The 23,896-nt window shown below is 42.6% G+C and overlaps 1 protein-coding gene and 1 long non-coding RNA gene across 2 annotated transcripts in view; one reads left to right on the forward strand and one right to left on the reverse strand.

Annotated features, from left to right (window-relative positions):
• The window catches only part of ABTB3 (ankyrin repeat and BTB domain containing 3), a 312,820-nt gene that overhangs the window by 150,207 nt on the left and 138,717 nt on the right, over positions 1-23,896 (forward strand). The window lies entirely within an intron of this gene.
• Positions 1,862-23,488, reverse strand: LOC138156609 (uncharacterized). The gene is made up of 2 exons (XR_011167190.1): positions 22,960-23,488; positions 1,862-3,952 (listed from the first exon to the last, which is right to left on the reverse strand). It is a non-coding gene; the product is annotated as an uncharacterized lncRNA (long non-coding RNA).

A 23,896-nucleotide genomic window follows, 5' to 3' on the forward strand; every position in this document is an offset into this window, starting at 1 on the left:
CTCCACTAGCGCAGAAGTCTGGTGCTGTTGAATTCTGAGGGGGTTTGTGTATAAGCAAGAGGATGTGTTCATGCCTAGAAGAGGTTAGTTGTAGGTCGCAGTCATGGTACAGGGGGAAGGTTGGGTACTGCCTGTGCCCTCTCATCTTACACATGGACAGGCTGTCTCTCAAGTCTTTGCATTTTTAAATGGCTCACTATTTGGCTCTGAAAAGGGAAAGTAGCTGAGTCTGCCATAATCTATATTCTGTGGGAGCCTGAACCCACTCATCTCAGATATGAGCTCTCCCCAGAAACACTTAGAAATGAAATCTCCTCTCTGAGCCTCAGTTTTCTCTTCTGTCGAATAAGAGAATTGGTAAGCAGAGTGGACTTGTTGCAGGACAGTCCAATGGAAAGAGAACTTGGGTTCAGATCTTGCCTCTGGTGCTTACAAGTCATGGAGCCTCTGTTTCTTCATCTGTAAAAAAAAGTGGGTTGGACTAGATGGCCTCCATATCCCTTCCCATTCCCAATCTATGATCCAGGTTTTAGGACATTTTTCTTTTTGCTTTTTTTTGGAGGGCAATTGGGGTTAAGTGACTTGCCCAGGGTCACATGGCTAGTTTTTGTGTTAAGTGTCTGAGGCCAGATTTGAACTCAGGTTCTCCTGACTCCAGGGCCGGTGCTCTACTCACTGCACCACCTAGCCACCCCAAGGACATTTTTCAGTAGAAACCTATCCTCAAGGAGAGCAGGAAGAGAACAATTCCAAAGATCACGTGTTTAAATTGTAGGTTCTCCCTTTCCCTGGTTCTTATTTTTTAAAAGATAAATGCCCCACCATTCTGGAGCTCTCCTCCTTGTATCTGCTAATCAACAAGGACGGAGGCAGATTCAGAAGCCCCAGGTGGGGCCTGCATTTTGCCCTTGCTACCATCTGATTCTGCCAGATGTGCCCCACTTTCAAACAGCATTGAGAGGAGAAACCCCAGCAGCTCTGAGGCAAAACTAAGGATCCTTTGGAAACCTGGGACATGATTTCTCCCATTTTCAAGTGACTTCAGCTTCGACTAGAACTTGTCTCTGGTAGTGAAGACCAGAGGAGCAGCATCTAGCCTTGATTTAGTTGGATTGGAGTGATGCTAAAGCTCTTTATCCCAGTGGTGTTCACTAGAGGCAGTTGTAATGTGGTGGAGTGAGCCCTGGATTTAGTATCAAGGGATTGAGATTCAAATTCCAGCTCTGTTGCTAATGACCTTTGTGAGCTTTAGGAAAGTCTATTTACCATTCTGGTCCTCAGTTTTCCCAACTGTAAAATAAGGACATTGAACTAGATGGTTTCTAAGGTCTCTTTTTTTGTCTTTTTTTGGAGGGGAGAAGGCAGGGCACTTGGTGTTAAGTGACTTGCCCAAGGTCACACAGCTACCAAGTGTTAAGTGTCTGAGGCCAGATTTGAATTCAGGTCCTCCTGACTCCACAGCCAGTGCTCTATTCACTGTACCACCTAGCTGCCCCTCTAAGGTTTCTTTCAGCTCTGAATCTGTGATCCCATGACTTAGTACCAGTATGCCCTAGAGAAATTCACTTCATCTCTCTGGTTCTCAGTTTCCCCATTTGTAAAATGAGGGCATTGGACTATATGAGATCTCTAAGTTTTTTTTCCCAGTTCTGAATCTGTGCTCCCATGACTTAGTACCAGTATGCCCTAGAGAAATTCATTTCATCTCTTTGGTCCTTAGTTTCTCCATCTGTAAAATGAGGGGGTTGGAGCAGAGCAAAGGTTCTTAACCTTTTTGTGAGTGTCTCTTTGGATCCCTTTGATAGTCTAGTAAAAACTAGGGACCCCTTCTCAGAATAATAATGCACAGAGCAAAAATGCATAGGATGTCAACGGAAGCCAGTTTTATTGATATAAAGATGTCGTTTTTTCCCATCCAATTTTAGAGACCTCCTGAAATTGCACCATGGACACTTTGGGGGTTCCTTCCAGCTCTGAATTCTATGGAAAGTAAACAAAGAAACAAAAGAGGCATATCAACCAGGTTTCTTCTATTACCCAAGGAAAAACAGCAACATTTGAATGGCAAGGGCTCCCAGGAGGGGGAGATCGAACAGGAGCCAGAGAGGAAGACATAGCCAGCGCTATTTATTTTCCTTTTGGTTTTTGCAGTGTGTGTTTGTCTCTCCGTCTCACCCCCCACTCCCCATCCTTGCAGCCCTGGCAGATTGACAACGTCGTATAATTCATGAAGTGAAACAGCTCCTTCCCTCATTAGGTTCAGGGAGAGATCCATCCCCCTGGCAATCAGACAAAGACACTTGGCATATTTAAAGTTTAAAGGGACTGATGCTTTCAGCAAGTAAAATAAGCAGGTTCCCATAGATACATGGAGGGCAGGAGTCAGGACTGTATGGGACCCCAGAGGCAGGGCTGGAGGGAGCTGCCCAGAGGGCCTGGACCAGGATCATCTTGCCGGGGGAGGGGGGGGGAGGAGGAGAGACTATGACTTGTTAATCTTTGGTGATGGACTCTGCCTTTTTATGGGCTGCTGCATTAATTGGTGGGGCTGCTCCTTGGGGGACTGTGATCTGTGCAAATGAGCTTCTGCCTAGATCAGACTTTGAGGCTCTGGTTCTTTCCTACTCGAATTCATCTAGCCACAGGTGTTTCTCTAGACCCTTGAGATATAGCCTAAGGCCTGAGTTAAGATATAATCTTTCTCATTTCTCCTTCCTTTTTTTCCCTATGGACCACAAGTTCCTAGCCTATGATCTGTGAACTCCTGTGAAAAATGTATTTTTACATATATATATTATATGTATATTTCAACATAATTAATTTCCTTTGCAATCCTATGTATTTTATTTTATGCATTTAAAAACATGATTCTGAAAGAAGGGGCCCATGGGTTTCGCCAGCCTGATTGTCAAAGTGATCCATGGCATACAAAAAAAAATTGAAAGCCCTGGATTGAGATCTGTGAGTCCAACAGTGTAACTTCTGGCATGGACATTCCCTCTACCGATGCAGGTCTATAACTCAAGCTTGGTAAAGAGGAAAGAACAGTGGAGTCAAAGGACCTGTGTTCAGATCCCACATCTGATGCTTAATTACCTGTGTGACCTTGGGAAAGTCACTTAACCACCTCAGACCTCAGTTTCTTCATCTGTAAAATGGGGAGAGTAGGTGGATTAGATGGCCTTTGAGGTCCCTTTCAGCCACAGATCTAGGATCCTATGACTTTTCCAGCTAGAATTTGTCTGAGGCAGAACCTAAGCCCAAGTCTCCCTGACTCCAAAGCCCCTCTGCTCTCCAACCCTCTCAATCCTTCTCCTAACCTAAAGAACATCTCCCTTGGAGTGAGAGTTGTGGGTGAGTAGGTCAAGTCTCTCAAGATCTTATTCTCATATTCCTGCTGAAGCTCTGAGTTCAGATCTTGACTCTCTGGGGTAACTTTTGCCTTTAAAAGTTTTCTTCCTCTATTTCCCTTCCTTCCTACTGGAAAATGGAAGTATTGATACCTGCTCACTTTCTAGGATAAGAGTTAGAGAAATAATACTCCTAACCACATAGGGTTGTTCAAAAGATGTGAAGTAATATTCAATAACCATTCAGTTCTATATAAATGGGAGCCTTTAATATTTGTATGATGATAAAGTTAGAAACAAAAAGGGGCTTCAGAGGTCATCTAGGCCCCCTCCATTTTACAGATGAGGAAAATGATTCTCAGAGTTTGTGACTTGTCCAGGGTTACATGAACAGAGCAAATTTCAGAGGGAGGGTTGGGACCCAGGGCTTCCTGATTCCAATTCCAGGAACTCCGTCCACAACCTCACCTTGCCTGTTGTCTTCTCCAGATTGGATTCATCATAGGGCCCATACATAGGCAATTGCTTCAGTTGGCAGGATGACTTTGCCTCCAAACCTGCCTTCCCATTTGCAACATCCATCTGCACCAACCTGGTCCCATCTAGGGCAATTGAGAAGGATATTTACTTCACTCATATCTGAATAAAAGCTAATTCCATTTGTTACTGATGGTTAGGGAGGCCTCTGGCCTGTTTTTGGTTCTCTGAGTATCTGCTCCCTTTCCCGGGAGTTATACCTGGCGGTCCCTTTCTCCCAGCACCCCTAGTACCTTGGACAGCGCACCGTCTGTGTCAGAGGGAGACTTGGCAATTAGACCAGAGTAGGTTTAATCTTTCTTTTAATTAGAGGACACACTCAAGAGGCCCTGAGTGGCTCACAGATGTCCACTGGCTCTGAGTGATTAATAGGAGAGCCTCATGCTTCGCCTGGTCCTGAGTCTGGACTGGAAGGCAATGGCGCCATGCTCACACCCAGGCTGCTCATGCAAGGCTGAGGCCATGGGGAACCCTCATCAAGCACATGCCATTCTCAGGCTCCTTTTCCAAAAGCTGCTTTGCCAGCTGCCCATAGGATGCCAGGCAGAACTCTCAGCTTTCTTTGGCAAATTTGCCCAGTGCAAAGTGGAGTGGTTGTTTGGCTCTGGTCCAGGGGGTTCCGTGATAAGCCCATTTCTGTGGTACTTTGAAGAATTTACATCACCTTCCCTCCCAATGATCCAATGAGATAAGCAGGGCAAGTATTGCCTCATTCTACGGAGGAGGAAAATGAGACTTAGAAAAAGGAAATCACGTGCCCAAGGTCACACGTATAGTAAGAAATGAAGCCCGGATTCCAACCCAGCTCTTTCTGTTCGTCTCTCTATTACAGTCTGCCACAGAGGAAAGAACATTGAAGATGAAGTCACAGGACTTGAGTTTGAATCCTTGCTCTGCCACTAACTCCTTCCATAACCTAACACAAGTTATTTTTTTTTACCTCTATGGTCATTAGCCCCTTGTCTATAAAAGGAGGGGATTGGACTACATGACCTCTAAGGTTCCTCTGATGCTGTGAACTTTTGGGCCTCAGTTTCCTCATGTGTAAAATGAGGGACCCTTCCAAAATAAGCTCCCTTTTAACTCTAGGTCTAGGATGCTACTGTCCTGGTGACCCCAGCCCCATTACTTTTTCCTTAATCAGGGTCAGGCATTCCCTTCTGTCCGCTGACCTCCTTTGTGCAATGATTTCCATTGCCCGTAGCCAGCGGACAATTTAGAACGGGACAAGAATCCTCTAACTTAGTCACATTACATTTCTACTCCAAAACTTTTAGGGACACCCTATTGTTTACCAGGTAACATACAAATCCCTGACCCTGGCATGCAAGGTCTTTGATGATTTAACTCCAGCCTGCCTCTCTGTCTTTTCCTCACCTTCTTCCCCCTTCCAGACAAATGGGAATCCTTTTCTCTGTTTCTCATTCAGTCATTTTCCATCTTGGTTCCTTTGTTTATGACCCATAGTCATCTGTCAAGAAATTCCCTCCCCCCTTTTATCCAAAGTGCCATTTTACCCGATTCAGGTGACACCTCTTTCCATGACCTCCCCAGACCACCCTCCTTGCCCCTCACCCATCCCATGCTCTGCCCTTCCCCAGCCCAGGTGAAAATGACCTCTCCCTCTAGTAATTTACCTAGATACTTTCTTGGTACCTAGATACCTTATCTCATTCTCGTATGTGTGTGAGTGTACATGTGTGTGTGTCTGCATGTGTACGTGTGTATCCACATATGTGTGTTGTGTGTTTCCTCTCATTAAATTATAACTCTTCAGGAACTGAATTTGTTTAGCATCTTTCTTTGCGTCATCAATATATGGAACTGTGGTACTGAATTGAACTAATTTAGCTTGGATAGGATTGAATCACACTCAGCAAGCACCTCTGCCCTTCTTGATCCTTTCTGCCTAGTTATCTAGACTCCTCCTTCTCCTGATTGGACCCTACCAAATTATAGCCTCAATCAAACCCCCCAAAGAAGAATTTGGGAGCCTGGATTGTACTGATCAAACTGAATAATGTATCACAGAACTTTCAGGCTGAAGGGTGCCTTAGAGCTTGTCTGATTCAACTCACTCATTTATTTGACTAGATTTTTTTTTAGTTCACCCTTGTGATTTCATCGATGTGAGGGAACTTATGGTGCATGCACTGTTTCTACCAATGTCAATGTAAAACTCTGCTGTGACTAAAAGTATTAGAAAAGTGCCTGGGGGGGGGTGAGTGCCTGAGAGGTTAAGTGACTTCTTAGGGTCACACAGCCAGAAGGCATCAGAGGCAAAATTTGAATTTAGGTCTTTCTGGCATTGTGGTAGTGTAGAAAGAACACTGCTCATGGAGTCAAAGGACCAGGGTTCAAATTGCACTTCTGACAATTAAGAAGTCATTTAACTTCTCTGGGCCTCAGTTTCCCCATCTGTTAAAATGAGGGGGAAACTGAACTACATGACCCCCAAGGCTACTTCTAGAGTCAGGTTTTGTCCGAAGTTTGTATCTCTTGCTTATTTATACTACTTTTGTTGTTGTCATACAGTCATTTTTTTCAGCCATATCTATGACCCCATTTGGGGTTTTCTCAGAAAAGATCTTGGAGTTGTTTGTCATTTACTTTTCCAGCTTATTTTACATGTGAGAAAACTGAAGCAAACAGGATGAAATGACTTGCCCAGGGTCATAGAGTTAGTAAGTGTCTGAGACCAAATTTGAACTCAGGTCTTCCCAACTCTAGTCCCAGTACTCTATCCACTGTGCCACCTACCTGTCCATATCACTACTATTACCACCACCGCCACTACTACTACCCCCTAAATCTTCATTTCTCTTTATCAATCCTTCATTCATCCATTTTCATATTTATTTGAACAAAGGAAGAACAAAAGAATGTTGGCTTGTGGTTCCCACGTTCTGGATCCCCACACTGGACCCTCAGGCATGGCTCTCTCTAAACTCTAGAGATGCTCTGAGGGTCTTGGCAGCCTGTCATTCTCCATCTCTACTTAGGATCAACTGGAAGAGAAAGGTCTCACCAAGTCCAGCACCGTTTTGTCTGTCAGTCACCTGGGGGACTCCCTGATGGTGTTAGGTGATTGAGGAATGTCCCTTTGGGGGGGAGATTGACATTTCATCTGTTTGGGAGGATTGAAGAGGAGTCCCACCAGCTTTGAAAGTTCCAGGTTGAGCTTATTCTATAGCTTACAAAGGAAAATAAAAAGTACGTAATAGACAGCCACGGTTTCACATTCGGTCCTCTGTCTCTGTTCTGCTCTGAATATAGAAATGCCCATTCTAGTTGGTGTTTGTTAAATTTGGAGGGTTGGGTTTTTTAAGGAGTGGTCCCAGCTGGAGCCAGGGGGTGATGGCCAATGGCAGGGCTCCCCAGACAGTTGTTTTTAACAGATGGGCTGATCCAGCACATTCTGGGGCCAGTAGTAACCACTATCCTTTCCTCTTCCCCCTCTCCATCATAGTTCTAGGTTATTTCTAGCAGGAGGGAGCACAGTGGTTACTTGATAGCAAATTTCCTTTCATTCTACTCTTTGTCTCTCCCTCCCCTCCCCTTCCCTCCCCCTCTCTGTCCCCCCTCTCCATCTCTCTCTCTCCCTCTCCTTCTCTTCTCCTTCCCTCTATTTCTCTTCAACTCTGACTGGCTGGCTGTCTATGTCACTATTTCCCTTCATACTCTTTCCCTTAAGCCCCCTTCCTTTCCCTCTCTCCCCCTTCTCCCTGGTGAACTTAAGACTTCAGAGAAATAAACAAACCAGTCCCTGCTTTGACCATGCCTCCCCACCATCCCAGGAGCTCCTGGGCTGGGTGATCACAGAAGACTCTGGTGGGCTCCCTGCTGCTCTCCTTGGGCCTCATTTCTCTTCATGTGCTAACCTAGGCTCCTAGCTGTAACTGCAGTAAGTGCTCAGCCCATTTCTTCCTGTTTGAGACAATTAAAAAATTCCAAAACACCAATTATCTCTTCAGAAGGGAGAGCTGCTTCCACAGGCATCTGACACAAGAATGCCAAGCCCGAGGGAGCATAGTCTCAATCCCTAGAGGAAGACTTTCTTCTTTCTCTGCTGAGGGGCCCTGTCTGTTGAGGGGCTTGTTGCTTGGGCCCACTCACTATTGCTCTGTGGTCGGCACATTCCTCTAACAGAGGGCATTCTTAGACAGCAAAGAGGGGCTCCTTTGATGATTTCTCTACGTTGCACCTTGCTGAGATGAAAAATGGTTTTCAGACTTAAGAAATTTACTGAGGGAATGTTGGAATTTTTTTCCTTTCCTGTTTCTTTGAAACATGCATCCTGATCTGCACGTGAAGCTGATCTGAACAGATTATTGTAATAGAAAATATTCTTTTCATTCAGGAGACCATTCCTGATTAATCAGTTCTCCCATGGCTGATGACTTATGGGAAATAGATTATTTGGGATGGGGAGGAGGCAGGCAGGGATTGAAGATAGGTGGGGTAGCAAGGAGTCTCCCACCTTCTCTGCAGAGAATGTTAGCATGAATAAACAACAGCTGATCATTTTCTATCCTTAATTTGATTTACTTACTATTCTGTTTGATCTCTACATTAGTCCACTGAGTAAGTGCTATAACTAATTCCATCTTATGGGTGGGGAAATGGAGGCTTAGAGAGGTTAAGTGAGAGGAGGCAGTGTGATATATTGAGAAGAGTGCCAACTCAAGAGTCAGAGAACCTGGGTTCAAATCTTACCGCCCATGCTTATGAAAGTGCCTGGCAAATACTAAGCCCTTAATAAATACCTGTTGACTGACTGATTGATGTTGGACAAATCAATTAACCTCCGTTGACTTCGACTTCCTTTTCTGTAAAATGAATTGATTGGGCGAGGCAGCCCCAGAGGTCCTGTTCAGCACTAGACCAATGAGTCTATGAGACAGAGGACGTGAGTTATAATCTTGGCTCTGCCATATTTACAAGAGGCAGGATTCAAATCCAGCTCTTCCCAACTCCAAGTCTGACATGACCTCGATAGATGACACTTAGTCCTTATTTAGCTTTGAGCAAATAATTTCACTTCTCTAGGCTTCAGTTTCCCCATCTGTTAAAAGGAACCAGATGCCCTCTGAAGTCTAGAGCTATGACCACTTTGAACTTCAGTTTCCTCATCTGTAAAATTAAAGGACTAGACAACCTCTGATGTCTCTTCCAACTGTCAGACTAGGACTCTATGACCTCCTCAGAGCACCTTATTTAGCACCTTAAAGCATATGAAGTTCTTGCCATACAGCAAATAAATTAGCATATGTAAAGCATCTTGTAAACATCTAAAAATGATATAAGTCCTAGTTATTATTATTACTGTTATTGTTATATTATCTTTGATTCTCAAAATAACAGGAATACTTCTGATGTTCTTTTTTTTTAAAAATTCTCCTATTCTTCCTTTTTCTAAAAAATAAAGTAATGTATGACTTCTCAATGACATCATCATCATTATGAGGATTCCTGTTTTAAAGATATGGATGCTGATGCACAGAGACTCAAAGCTACCTGCCCCAGGGTCACACAGCATCAGAGACAGTATCTAAACCTAGGTCCCTTTGGATTCCCATTATAGCAGTCATTTCAGACCACCACAATTCCATGCTTTGCATTTCCAGGAAGAGCCAGACATAAAAAATGTCCCCAGTAGCCCAGTCCACCTTTCTTGTATTTGCATACAAAATCAATGGAGAAATCCACAGCTTTTGGGGGTGGCTAGGTGGTGCAGTGAATAGAGCACCAGTCCTGGAGTCAGTCAGCCTCAGACACTTAACACAAAACCTAGCCGTGTGACCTTGGGCAAGTCACTTAACCCCAATTGCCATCCAAAAAGAAAAAAAAGAAAAAAAATCCACAGCTTTTCCTCGCCCCCAATTGAAGCTGAAAGCTCATAAAGGCAGGACCATCTCTTTGTCTTCTCTATCTCTTCCCCCCACATCTCACGTGGCATCCTTCTCTTAGAATAGAAGACCCTTCAAATATACATTGATTTCACACACGCTCAACATATAGACAAGAGGGCTTTAAATCCTTTGCCATAAAGAAGGAGAAACCCCCCAGGGTTTTTTGAAGCTAAACTTCATATCAGACTGGACTGCATTTGTTATGTTATTTATCTTTTTTTTAAGCAATTGAGGTTAAGTAACTTGCTCAAGGTTACACGGCCAGTTATTTTTTGTGTGGGTGCCAAATATCTGAGGCCGGAACCGATCCTGGGTCTCTCGACGTCGGGGCTGGCACTCTTACTGCACCACCTGGCTGTCCCTGTTATTTATCTTTTTTGGATAAATAACCACAGTTTTGGATTAAAAATTTGGATAAAAAACCTCATAGCTCAGCTGTGATGCTCTCAAGGGGATTCTGCCCAGATGGGAGAGGTGCTGTTGCTCTGGGAAATATGATCTCCTGAATGCAAAATGGCCTTGGGAGAACAGAGTTTTTGCACAGAACCAACTTTGCATAAAGCTACTTAACCCCCCAACTAGAGCCCAAACAGTCATTTGGGCTAATGACTCAGCCAGTAAGAATTCACAAATTAAAGTCACAAGCACAAGCAGAATGAGTAATGGCCTTGGAATCACAGGGTCGTAGATGCTGAAATCTGATGGATTTTGAGATCATGCAATCCATGGGGTCTTAAACTAGGATTCCATGAACTTGGACGAGAAAAAATTACATCTTTATTTTCACTAACCTCTGTTTTCTTTGTAATCCTATTTGTTTATTTTGCATTTAAAAGCATCCTTCTGAGAATAGGCTTTTTTTCCAGACTGCTAAAGGGGTCCATAACACAAAAAATGTTAAGCTCTAGTCTAGCCTCTTACTATTACAGATAAAGAAAGTGATGGTGATGAAATTATTTCTCATGGTTGCACAAGTAACAAGTATCAAAGGTGGATTTTGAACCCACATCAAGTAACTCCCCAGAGCCCAAAGCAATTTAGAGTTTGCTAGTCAGTATTTGTGGATGGATGTTCCATACCAGGAGTTCTCCACACTAGTTAAGTCACAGATCTGTCTCCACTATGCTCCAAAAATGCAAAGCACTAGACTGTGGCAATGGGGGGAACATCTGATCTTAATTTTGACCAATAAATAGTAATTGGCTACTGATGTTGAAATGATCAGACCTTTGAGTAGAAGTAAGTGATTTGTCCATCTAATAGTCTTGACACTTACTACCTGTGTAACCTTGGGGAAATCACTTAATTTCCTCTACTGTAAAATGGGATCACAGTACCAATATTGCCTCTCTTGCAAGATTGTTAGGAGGAGTAAATGAGAGACAGACAATTCTTGCTTTACCTAAGGGAACCATTCTGCAGAATCTATGTGAGGTGTTTTTTACATAATACAAATTTGCCTGCTGAATAGGGAAGGGAGGGAAGAAGGCAGGAAAGGGATTGCCACATGGTTCAAGGACAAACAGAGTCTGGGACAGGTGTGTGGTACCCAAGGTGAGACTAACACCGATGGAAGACAGACACATGGGGGCTGGACACCTGGGTAGGCAGACAGAGCAAGGCAATGGTCTCTTCTCTGAGAGTCAGGGGTCTTAAACCAAGCCTCCGATCTGCCTAGGGAGGTGGTATTCTCTACCCACTTCCATTATTCTGTTTTCAGTTGGAAGGCTTTTTTATGAGGGTTTTGGGTTTTTTTAGGATTTTTTGATGGGAGGTGGGGGGTGGGAGGCTATGGAGCACCAAGCCAAGAGGCAGGAGTACAGAGAGAGAGATCACAATACTATACAGTAAAGTTAGCATAGATATTTTGGGGAATGCAGATTGCTTTTAGAATTCTTTACATAAAGTTGAATTTGCATAATAGAAATTTACATAAAGAAAGAAATGTCTGTAATGCTTGTAAAATGCTTTGCAAATCTTAAAGTACTGTATAAACAGTAGCTATTATTTCTAGCAAAAGGCAAATATTGTCTGCAATTACGAAAAAGGGAGGAAGGTGAATTCTTCACAGAAATATCTCATGACCTTCAATTCTAAGAGGTCAAGTTTTAGAATGCGTTATTAAAGGAATGGCTTGTGAGCACTTAGAAAAGGAAATGGTGATCACTTGGAGCCACTAAGGGTTCATTAAGAACAAGTTCTATGAGACTAACCTCATTTCCTTTCTGGACAGCATTATTAAGCTAGCAGATCTAAGAAATTCTGGAGATAGGGAATATCTGGGATTTAGCAAGACTTAGTAAAGTCTCTTGGTGGGGAGACAACCCATATATGCAGCAGGGAAAATGGAAATGTTGAGGCATTCACAGAGTTTTATTCAACCTTTTTTTAAGTTATAAATAGCATGTTTATCGATTTATATTTGACACAAAACTGGGAGGAATTACCAATATTCTGGATCACAGAGCAGGAGCCAGAAAGATCTCAAAGTGATTGGTCGTTTCTAATAAGGTGATTTTTTTTTGCAGGGGGAAGGCAGGGTAATTGGAGTTAAATGACTTGCCCAAGGTCATATGTTAAGTGCTAAGTGTCTGAGAGCAGATTTGGACTTGTGTCCTCCTGACTCCAGGGCTGGTGTTCTATTCACTGTGCCACCTAGCCACCCCAATAAGGTGAAATTTAATAGGAATAAGGGTACAGTTTTTCTCTCATGTTCAAAATATCAAGGGCACAAAATGCAGGAACATAACTAGACAATAGTTCTTATAAGGCCTGGAATTCTCAGTAAAGAATTAGAGAAAAGATATGACTTGGAGATAGATGGGACTATGATAACAAAAAGAAGGCAAAACTACTCAACCCCTTTCTGGCTTTCTTTTTTCCTGATCATCAGGCTTGGTTGGATAGGGCAAAAATTTATTCAAACTACTCTCCAGACCTCTATTTCAAACTCAGTAATGATAATTTTTATGGACAATAATAATCGTTAATACCTATATGTGCCAGGCACTCTATAGTGAGGTGCAGCACCTAAAAAAACTCTGGTGGGATCTTAGATGACATTTTCAGAAGCATAGTGTCCAGAGTGAGAGATGCCACAGTCCGGGTATACTTTGCCTTTGTCAGACCACATGGCAGCTCAGTTCTTTGGGCTTCATTTTATAGTGTATTTGAACAAAACTAGAACTTGTTCAGAAAACAGGTGGGGAAGCCTAAGAGGATGAGAAGACTTGAAACCTTGCCATGTGAAGATCATTTGATCAAAGAATATTTAATCTGGAATAGAGGGAATGGGAGGGAAAGCAGGCATTTATACAGCACCTAGTTTGTGCCAAGCATTGTGCTGTTACAAATATTACCTCAGTTGATCCTCACAACGTCTCTGTGAAGGTGGTACTATGATTATCCCATTTTGCAGTTGGAAAAACTGAGACCCTTATAGGTTAAGTGACTGGTCAAAGGTCACACAGAGAGTGTCTGAGGTCAGATTTGAACTCAGATCTTCTCGATCCCAGGCCCAGCAAATGATTAGGACACAATCGCTGTCTTTAAATATTTGCAGGGTTGTCAGGTACAAATACATTGTACAGTGGAAAGAGAATTGATTTGGAGTCAGAAGACCCGGGTTCAAATTGTGATTTTGCCCTTTACTATTTGTGTGACCTTAGATAAGTCAATCAACCTCCGGTAGAAGGTGGGATTTGAACTGAGTATTAGAGGAAGCTAGAGAAGTTAAGAAGAAGAGGTGAGGAGAAAGAGCATTCCAGGCATGGGAGAAACCAGTGCAAAGGCTCCAAATGGGGAGCTGAAGCATCATACATGAGGAACAACCAGTAGGGTTAGACCACAGAGTGTGTGGAGGAGAATAATGTGTAAATATAACATGATATATTATTATATAATAATACATAAGACATGGTAATAACATTATAATGTGTTCTATATAATAATTATATTGTTATTATAATTTATTATATATTTATATTATATATAATATATTACATGTTACATATAATATAAATAATAATAAACCTGGAAAGGTAGAAAGGGGTGAGGTGGCAAAGAGCTTTAAATGTCAAAGAAAGGAGTTAATTTGTTATCTTGGGGGTAAGAGGGAGCTATTTATTGACTAGAGAGGTGATATGGTTAGACCTACACTTCAGGAAAATCCCTTTGGGAGCCAAGTGAAGGATGGATTGGAGAGAAGAGACACATGATAGATTTACATATACATGTATGTATATATGTATACACACATAAATACACATACATACTCCCTGAGATTCTAAGTTGCAGAGAGGGCTCCTACCTGCTTTGGTCAAGGGAGTTTTCTATACTGGTGACATCACCCATCCATTCTCTTACTTACACCAAAAGATTGAAAGCTCCTCAAAAGCCAAGAGTTGTGAGTGTGATCCCAGCTCGGTCACTGCATATGTGGTAGGTACATAGGCACTATTTGTTAAATGAATTAATAAATGAATGTTTGAGAAAGCTGGCCTCTTTCTATTCCAAAGATACATGGTTCATGGCGAACCATGCCAGGGACAGGTACCTACAGAGAGGTCAAGGATGTGAGGAGGAGGAAAGGAATTAATTTTATCTGTCAGGTGGTAAGACCAAATGGAGAGATGTAATTATAATTAAAATTAGAATGCCCCTTGTACCTGGGAGAGTAGTTAAAAAGACAGTAGAGTTCACCCCTAGAAGTCCCATCTTTTAGGAATGCATTAGCAGTAATAAAAGCTGCCTTGCAGGGATGTGAGGGCTGGACTGAAGGAGACCCCCCTGCCACCCAGGGAACCCAGCAGTCATCAGTGTTGGCCTTGCCTTGTAGTTCCTTTGCCTTTCTTCTCTATGAGACCTAGGACTAACCTTCTTTCCTATTTATTTTTCTGTACTTACCATATAAAGATTTAATGTAGGGTTTCTGCACTTGGGTTCAATGAACTTGTATTTTTAAAAATATATATATATTTTTCGTAACTGTAGTGCAATATTATTGGTTTCCTTTATAATGCGTGTATTTTATGTATTTGAAAAACATTCTGCTGAGAAGGGGTTGCTATGTTTCCCCATACTGCCAGTATCATCTGCCATACATAAAAGGTTAAGAACCCCTTGGTTTAATCATTGTTTTCTTGTTGCCTTTTCCCCTTCAATTACTGAGCTTATAGACCACTGCTGATAGGAATCTGAGCAGTGATGCTTGGTGGCTCCATAGGACCATAGCTCCCCAGATTTTGTGCTTTCAGGGACCTTATATATTATATAAACCATCCCATAAAACTTCCTCATTTTACAGATGAAGAAACCAAAGCCCAGAGAGGTTAAGAGATTCGCCCGAGATCACACAAGCGTGAGTAGTAAGGGCAGAATTTGAATCGGTTCCTCTGATTCCATAACCACTAAGCTTTCCACTCTTCTCTGCTACCTCTGAAGGTCGTAAGTGGCAGACCCAGAATTTAACTGAGTCCTCTGAGGATTTAGAGCTGGAAGGAAGCTTAGCAATTACTGAGTCTTCTCTCCTTGGTCCCTCCAAAGGATTTAAGGAAATCTGGTAGTAATAAGATGGGCAAGGCTGCCTGTTATAAGCTAAGGATCACAGGGTGTTAACATTTTGGTGAATTACCAAATGTCCTGGATCTGCTGTCTCAGCTGTAAAGATTTGAAATCTCAGAATTCAGCCACCTACGAGGGTGGGTGACAAGCTGGTTCATACCATCCAGACTCCTCTTTGGCCATTTTTTTAAACCGGAAAGTGAATTCATTCATTCATAAAAGTACATAGATCTTTCCAGTGACTGGTGTTGTCATCTCCAACCACAACAATCCCATGACCTGAGGAAATAAGAAAGGGCTTAGAAGTAGTTGGAGGGGTGTAGACGTCAGAACATAGATTCTTCATTGCTCAACTTTTCATTATTCTCTGTCCCTAAGACTTTAGGCAATTTGAAGTCCATGTTGGCACACAAGACATCCTCATGACATAGCACAGCAGCCACCCAGCAAACACACGTCCCTGGAGGCTGGAACCTCACTGTGCTTCCTCAACGAGGTCTTCTCTGGTTCCCATGCTCTCCCCCTCTCCCACAAACACACCTCTGCCACTGCAGGAAATTGGGTCAATATTTCCCTGGACTTTCTCTTCTTTCATCTGTAGCCTTGGAATGGGAGATTGGTACCCTCAGGGCTATGGGCAGAAGCTGCTGCTTTTGTGCCCCATGGATCAGCTTAAGCTCCCTCGACTGTGGTTACAACGGGATGCTCACATCCACTAGCCAGGGCCCATACTACCTTACTTCCAGTCCTGGGGAATTGAATCAATCAGAAGGTCTCTGGATGAGCACTGCAGCTCGAGGCAAAGGGACCTAAGCAATGTTCCGTCGGGGCTTTGGTGCCCTTAAAGATAGAGGTGACTTCTCTAGGAATGGGGATGCCCTTGTCAGGCAAATGCAGCATCTCTCCCTTCCTCCAACATGAACTTGGACAAATGCCCAAAAAACACAGAGTTTAGAGATTTCCTTTCTTTTAGGTGTCATGTCAGCAACTACCATTATTCTGTTTAATGGTTCCCTCGTGACACCAACTTTCTCATTTCACTATAAGGGTCAGCAATGAAATACTGAAATTGAATTGAATTGAAAGCAGCATGAAAAGAAGAGAAATAGGAGTTCTACCCCTAAGTAGCAATGTGAATTTGGACAAATTATTATGCCTCTTGGGACCTCAGTTTCCCCATCTGTGAATTGAGGGTATTGGACTGGTTGGTTGGTATGGCCCTGTAATTTGATATTACTAAATCGTTGGGAGGCCATGCGCCATAGTGGAAAGAAAGAACCCTGGTCCTTGAGTCAGGAAAGCCAGGGTTCAAATCTCATGTCTGTTACTTCTCAGCTACATGTAACTGCAACAGTCACTAAGTCTGGCAGCTATCTAAGAGGGTCGTTATTGTTTGTCCTTGCTTCTTGAACAGGACCGACACGACATACAATGGATTGGATTTAAGTGAGGCTGGACTGTGCAAAGTCATCAGCCTCACTTTCTCCTCCGGAGTCATCTGGGTCCAGTGGCCAGATATAGATAAGGACTCCTGAAGATGGCCCCCATCTAAGACTGTAACAATTGTTGGAAAGAATGTTTCTATACCAGTGCTATCAGAGGGCCTTGTCACAAGTTGTTACAAGGTACCAAGATGTAGCGCAACTCCTGGTTTCCGAATTTTTGTTCACAAATCTTAGGATTACATTTTGATTATGGATTCAATTTTGAGTTGGTTTCACTGTCAGGAGGTGAAGGATGGTCTGCTGATTTCAGCGATAGCCAGAGTCTTTTACATAACAGGCATTTAATAAACGTTTGTGGAATTGGATCAGATTTGGAGACAGTCCCCAGATTTCACTATAAGGTTGGGTTACTTGTCATGTCTTTTCTGTCCATAAAACTAGAGCTCCTCATTCCTTTCGGTCCCGACTACAATCCCATCGTCTACCAGAAGGGCCTTTCCCAGTCCCTCTAAATTCTACTGCCTTCCCTCTGTTAATTATTTCCTGTTCATCCTGTCCATGGCTCCTTTGTATATATGTGTTTGCTTGTTTTGCTCCCCATTCGATTGTAAGCTCCTTGAGGGCAGGGACTGTCTTTTGCCTTTTTGTATCCCCAGCACTTAGGACAGTGCCTGGCACAATCAATAAATGTTTAACAAATATTTATTGATTGACAGACTGAGTGGTGTTTATGGTCTTGTATCATTTCACCATAGAGGGTGCGGCTTCCTGACCTGAATGTCTTGTCCTTTGTCAGATTTCTTCCTCAAGAATCTCTACCCATCAGGGGTGGCTAGGTGGCACAGTGAATAGAGCACTGGTCCTGGAGTCAGGAGGACCTGAGTTCAAATCCAGCCTCAGACACTTAACACTTACTAGCCGTGTGACCTTGGGCAAGTCACTTAACCCCAATTGCCCCTAAAACAAAAAGAATCTCTCCCCATCCTAGGTTTCAGATTACATCTGAACCTGTAACAGTCTGTTCACCGACTCTGATATCCTTTCAGGAGAGGAAGGTGGAAATTAGCCTGTTTCCTCATAGGGTAGAACAAGTAGACTCCTTAGCTGAAGTGTTGTCTCTGTCGGCTTTCCCCAAGCTGTTCTGTAGAAACCCAGTGTTCACACACTGGGAAAACAGGGAGTTTTCCCATGGTGGGAGGTGGAATGAGTCCTTGTGATAACATTGAGATAAGATTGGGTTAAGGATAGGGATGGGGTGGGACCTGGGATGTCACAGGAAACTCCCAGATGAAGAAACCTTTCCCAGTGAAAGTCAATGCCTTCTCCAATGGACTGTGAACTCCTGGAGGGCAGGAGATAATTTTTGCCTACAACATGCCAAACCCTTTGCTACATGCTTTACAAATATTATCTTTCTTGGTCCTCACAACAACCCTGGGAGGTAGAGGCTATTATTATCCCCATTTTAGGTTGAGTAAACTGAGGCAAACAGAAGTTAAATGGCTTGCCCAGGGTCACACAGGCAGTATTTGCCTGCACCTAGATTTGAATTCAGGTCTTCCTGACTCCATTCATGCTCAATTCTTTATCCACTGCACCATCAGTCTGTGTGACCCTGGGAAAGTCATTTAATCTCAGTTTCCTCAACTGAAAATTGGGGATAATAATAGCACCACTCAGGATTTAGGGAGAATCAAATGATATATCATCTGTAAAATCAGTTAATCTAAGTATTTGCCTCCTATGTGCTAGACACACACTTAACATGGTGGGAACGTTTTGCAAAACTTACTACACTGTACAGATGCTATCATCAATATCATCATCATCGCCCAGTCTTTGAGAATTACTGTGCCCCCAAAAATTCTTATCTTGCAGCTGACCTGCCAATGGAGTTTCCTTAATCCTGAGACATAGTCTGTCTATGGAATTTTAATACCGCGGCATACAACCGTGGACATGACTTGGCAGGAGTCACTTAATAATAATAACATTGAGGTTGGGGAAGAGCCAGGGGGATTAACAGGGTGCCCCCCTGACCAGTGTGAGACTGGAATGAGGTTGATTGGGCCTTAGAAAATCACAAGATGTTAGACTGGGAGATTAAGGTTCAATTCCGGAAATTCAGTAGTCAAATCCTAACTCTTTGAGGAGATGGATGACCTTCAGCACACATCCCTCTCTAGACCTCAGTTTCCTCATATGTAAGGTGAAAAGTTTAGACAAAGTGGTCCCTGAGGTCCCTTCCATTCTGCACCAATGGTCCTGGGACTTTTCTCTGATTCCACATTGATCTGGCCCTAGTTCCATCCAGCCATCGAGAAAGAAAGATTTCTAGGCTTGTTTGCCCAGGACTGCCTTTGTGCCATTACACTGTGGAAGCCACAGCCTCTGAGCCTGACTCACCTCCTGGGCTTACTAGGCACTCAGTAAGAGTCATTGCTATCGACTCGGACACTATTTTAGTTTGTGTGACCTTGGACAAGTCTTTTTTCCTCTCTAGGTTTGTTGCTTCCTCTCTAAAATGGAAGGGATAGAAAAATAAATAAATATTTTTAAATTGGTCAGATTAGATGATGTCTCAGGCTCTTTCCAGCTCCAGCAGTCTAGGATTATGAATTAAAAGGATAATCAAAAGCCAGCACTTCTCAATTTGTTTGGGAATTCTTCCCAGATTTAAAGTCTTCTCCACCACGCACGACCTTCCCCTTTGCTCCTCACAAAGGCAAACAAAAACAAAAGCCATTGGCCACATTTTGAAAAAACTGAGGGTTTCAGAAATTGCATACAAATTTCTCTGGGCCCAAGAAGGGTGGGACCATCTGGGCACCAGATGCTCTGAGGATGCCGTCTGAGAGGCAACCAATTCAGAGTCACTGCAGAAGGAATTTTAGACTAAACACACGAAGAAAACGTGCCACCTGCTGAATGTAATGAGGCTTTTCTCAGACTCCACATCCCCACTTCCCTTTTCTTCTTATCCTTGGACACCCTGTTCACCCTCCCCTTTCCCTTCCTTCCTCCCAATCACTTTCTATGGGAATAATTCTCATCCTCAGCCTGACAGCAACACGATTTCATGGATTTGGATGTTCCCTCCAATGAGACATCAGAAGCATCTATGTCTGAACATCCCGTGCCCTTCTGAATCATGTCTTATTGTTTCTACTGTCACAAGGTTTTTCCTGCTCATTCTCTGTGTCTCCTTCTCTGCTCACACACAGTGGGGTAGCCATCATAGGCCACCCGGGTTCCTGTCCTCACCACCTCTCACCTGAACTGTTGCAATAACCTTCTAGTGGGTCTCCTTGCCCCAAGTCTCTCCCCACTCCAATCCTTCCTCCATTCAGCTGCCAGACTGACTTTCCTAAAGTGCAAATGTGACCATGTGGTTCCCTGTTTTCTTTCTCTTGGGAGGGAAGAAAAACTCTCAGACCAGGGATATACTTACTCCTGTGCACTGAGGAGAATGGAGGACATTCTGAGACTTTCTGGATGAATAAGCCAGCCTTGCAGACACATTAAAAAATATCAACTAGATAGACATTATCCCAGTGGGAAAATAAACAAGATCCCTTTCCTTTCTGTGTTATCTTGGGCAAGCAATGTTTCCAAACCAGGGCTAAGCAATAGATACATTTTTTTTTAATGGGGGTGGGGGGTGGGGCAGGGGAAATCTGCATAGCAGCGAAAAGAAATTATTTTATCTATTTTTTTGTTTGTTTATTCTTTTTTGAACCAGATCTGCGAACAAATTGATTCAGGGAATTCCTGAAGAGAAATTCCCTCTACCAATGCAGGTTAACACCTGTAACTTATAGTCTTAGATGCTCTGGGGGACATGAAGGGGCTAAATGACTTGCTCAGGGAGATACAGCCAGTAGATGTCAGAAGCAGGACATTAACCTCTGTCCACTAAACTAGGCTGCCATAATAATAATAGTTATTGTTATTATAACAGTAATGATAATAATAATATTGATGATGTTGATATTGTTGGTGGTGATGATGATGATGATGGTGATGATGATGATGATGATAGGCTTCTTTGTAAGTTACTTTGTTCACAGAAACCCCATAAGGTAGATACTCTAATGTGATTATCCCTGTTTTGTAGACGAGGAAATGGAGACTTAGAAAGGAAAAAAAAAGGTGAAATGACTTGGTCAGTTAAGTGTTTGAGTTTTGATGCAAACCCAGACCTTCTTACTTTAAATTACCTTCCCAGGGCTATATCCGTATCATTAAAATGAAGATAGTGACTTCCTTACCTGCTTTCAAGAGGGCCATTGCAAAGCCCATAGGAGAAGATGCATTATTATTGATATATATTGTATTATGTTATATTTTATAATGAGATAGTTATTATTAACTTTTGGATTGGGTTTATGTTTTTCAGTCTATACTTTTTAGCATACACTATATATGTATATATGGCATGTATTTTATACACATACACACATATATATGTGTGTATACATATATAGCCCCCATTTTTCATCTGTATGCTTCTATACATATACATGTCTCCCAAAATATAAATACAGAGAGAATAGACTGACTACATATACATACTAGGTTTTTTATACTCTAGTATTTCTATATATTTATATAGACTAAACTATTAAAAGTATAAACCCAACTCAAAAGTTAATAAAAATAATTACTTTATTATTATCTCATTCTCTTTTTTTCTGATAGGGCTCAGGTAGAAGCAGTCACTGAGTAGGTCACCATCCAGGTAACACTGCTATGTGTTTCATGTTCTGTGAATGCTGTTGCATGGTGGGTAAAATAACTCTTTTTTTAATAACAGTTGTGATACCCAGGATGCCAGCTCATCTTCTGAAACTTACCCAAAGCATCCTCAGTCCAACTCCAGTAGAAGTCAGGACAATGAGAAGAAAGGATATGCCTTTTACCCTGTTCCCACTTACTTTTAAGTACTTCATCCAAGGCTCTAGATCTTGGGATTCCATGTGTTGAAGTTTAGGGGTACTGGGACCCCAAAATAGCAACATGCAGGTCCTGACTGAATGAATTTGACCCAAGCTTTCTTTATGTAGTTTGAAAATTAGAAGTGTCTAGTGTGGCCACATCACTGAACAGCACTGTTAGATTTTTATGAAATAATTCTATGTCCAGCCTCTTGTGGACAAGTTTAGTCTGGGATGAGGAGACCTTTTTCTGTCCTTTTGAATATTCTTGTCTTCCCTCTGAGACATTTTCCCTATCTCTCCTGTCTATATATGTTTTGTGTATGGTTGCTTGCGTGTTGTTTGTCCCGTTAGATTGTGAGCTCCTTGAGAGTAAGGACTGTCTTCTGCCTTTCTCTATATCCCCAGTACTTAGCACAGTGTCTAGCATACAGAGGTGCTTAATAAACACCTGTTGGCTAGCTGAAACTTTGGTTCTAGAATGGTTTACTTATTGACTTCAGAGAGATTTTTAATTTTGTATTTATAATACGATGACTTGCTATTTTATGATGGAGAGTGCACTTCTGTTATGTAATTCCTGCCGCCCAATCATGACTTGCCAAGCATCTGATAAATATTAAATCTTTGCAACCTGCAGCAATTCGCCAAAGTTTCTACCATTTCACTGTGTAATCTAGGTCCTTCATTAAGTGGGTGCTCAGGAAAAATGAACCCTGTGATTTGTAGTAGCAACAGACTGATTCTGAATCGCTTTCATAAACCTCCCATTTTTATAAGCAAATCTGCAGAACTGTGACATTTAGGGGAAGCTTCTTTGTTATCATTGTTTATTTCTGTGCACGAAAGGCTAAGGCAGAATAAAAAATAAGGATCCTACCCCCTGGGAACTGAAAGTCTTTATTTTGTTACACATTTGCTTTGGCATACATAAAGAGGGCAGGTATTGTTGCTTGTTCTGACACCTAGCTATACATATTTATGCCTGAGGTAGGAACTGGAATGAATGCTAAAATTCCTTGTTCTAAGGCCCCCTCCCAGCTCTGACATTCTGGGTTCTAAGTCCTTTCCAACCCCGGACTTCCCTGATGCCCCTCCCAATTCTGACACTCCTGTTCTAAGTCTCCACCACCGTCCCAAGCTCTCTTCTAAAGCTAACCTTCCCCATTCTAAGGTCCCTCCCAGTTCTGACATTGTCTCCCAAGTCCCCACCTACCTGTGACATTCTCTGTTTTAAGGAACTTTCCAGTTGCAATCTTCTTGGAGAAACACACACTACAAAAACATCAGTCAGCAGCAATCTGGGCAGCGCTTTCCAATTTGGTTCTAATTTAAGGAGAAGCAAAAGAAAACAGTTTAGTTTGCTCCTTCCCCCACTACTAAAAAAATCAAATAAAAAGAAAGAAAATGTCCCTCGTAGCTTCTAGGAGATAGTGCCAGGGTTTACATGGCAAATGAAGCAGGTTTGGCTTATCCATGAATATTCATGACACTCCCAAACTGTGCTCTCCCCTTTTATGAAGGAGTCCCTGGCTGCTTCCCCATTGTTGCAGCTCACAGGTCTGGGATTTTTCCCCAGCCTTTCTTTACTGTGCAGGAAGAAGCAGTTCATCTGGAACCCCACTCCTCCCAGTCTCTATAAAAACCTCCAAGTCTGTGATTCAAACCACTCCAAGGACTTAGGGCCACCGGCTTTCAATTTCAAAGGAGGAAGCGGAGTCCAGACTCCCCACTTCGCCCCCTCTCCCCCCCACTCCCAAGGACAGGTTCTGTTTAACTTGGCCAGAATAGATTCCCTGGAAGGTCCATGGAATTTACCTGCTGCCTTAAAGACTTTGGGATTTTCCTTGACCCAATCTTCAAAGATTATACTGGCTGAACTTAGGGTGCAGTGAACCAAAAGCCCACAGGTGCCCAGAAATGTTCTTTGAGTGTTGAGGCTGACCCTTGGGATACTTCCTCTGAGACTACGGTCATGAACATTATACTTTGGGGTCATGGAGACTTTCAGCAGCTAATTTTCAGTCATTTAATGAGTATTTTTTCAGCATCTGCAAAGTAACATGTCTGGGACATCACAGGAACTTGAACAAATGCTTTTTGAATTCAATTTCAAAGCACTGTGCTAGGCTAGATAGAAAAAGAGATAGTTC

Source organism: Petaurus breviceps, unplaced genomic scaffold, assembly GCF_028583685.1.
Source record: "Petaurus breviceps papuanus isolate PSGF00001 unplaced genomic scaffold, PetGlider_PUasm1.0 156, whole genome shotgun sequence".
Classification (NCBI taxonomy): domain Eukaryota; kingdom Metazoa; phylum Chordata; class Mammalia; order Diprotodontia; family Petauridae; genus Petaurus; species Petaurus breviceps.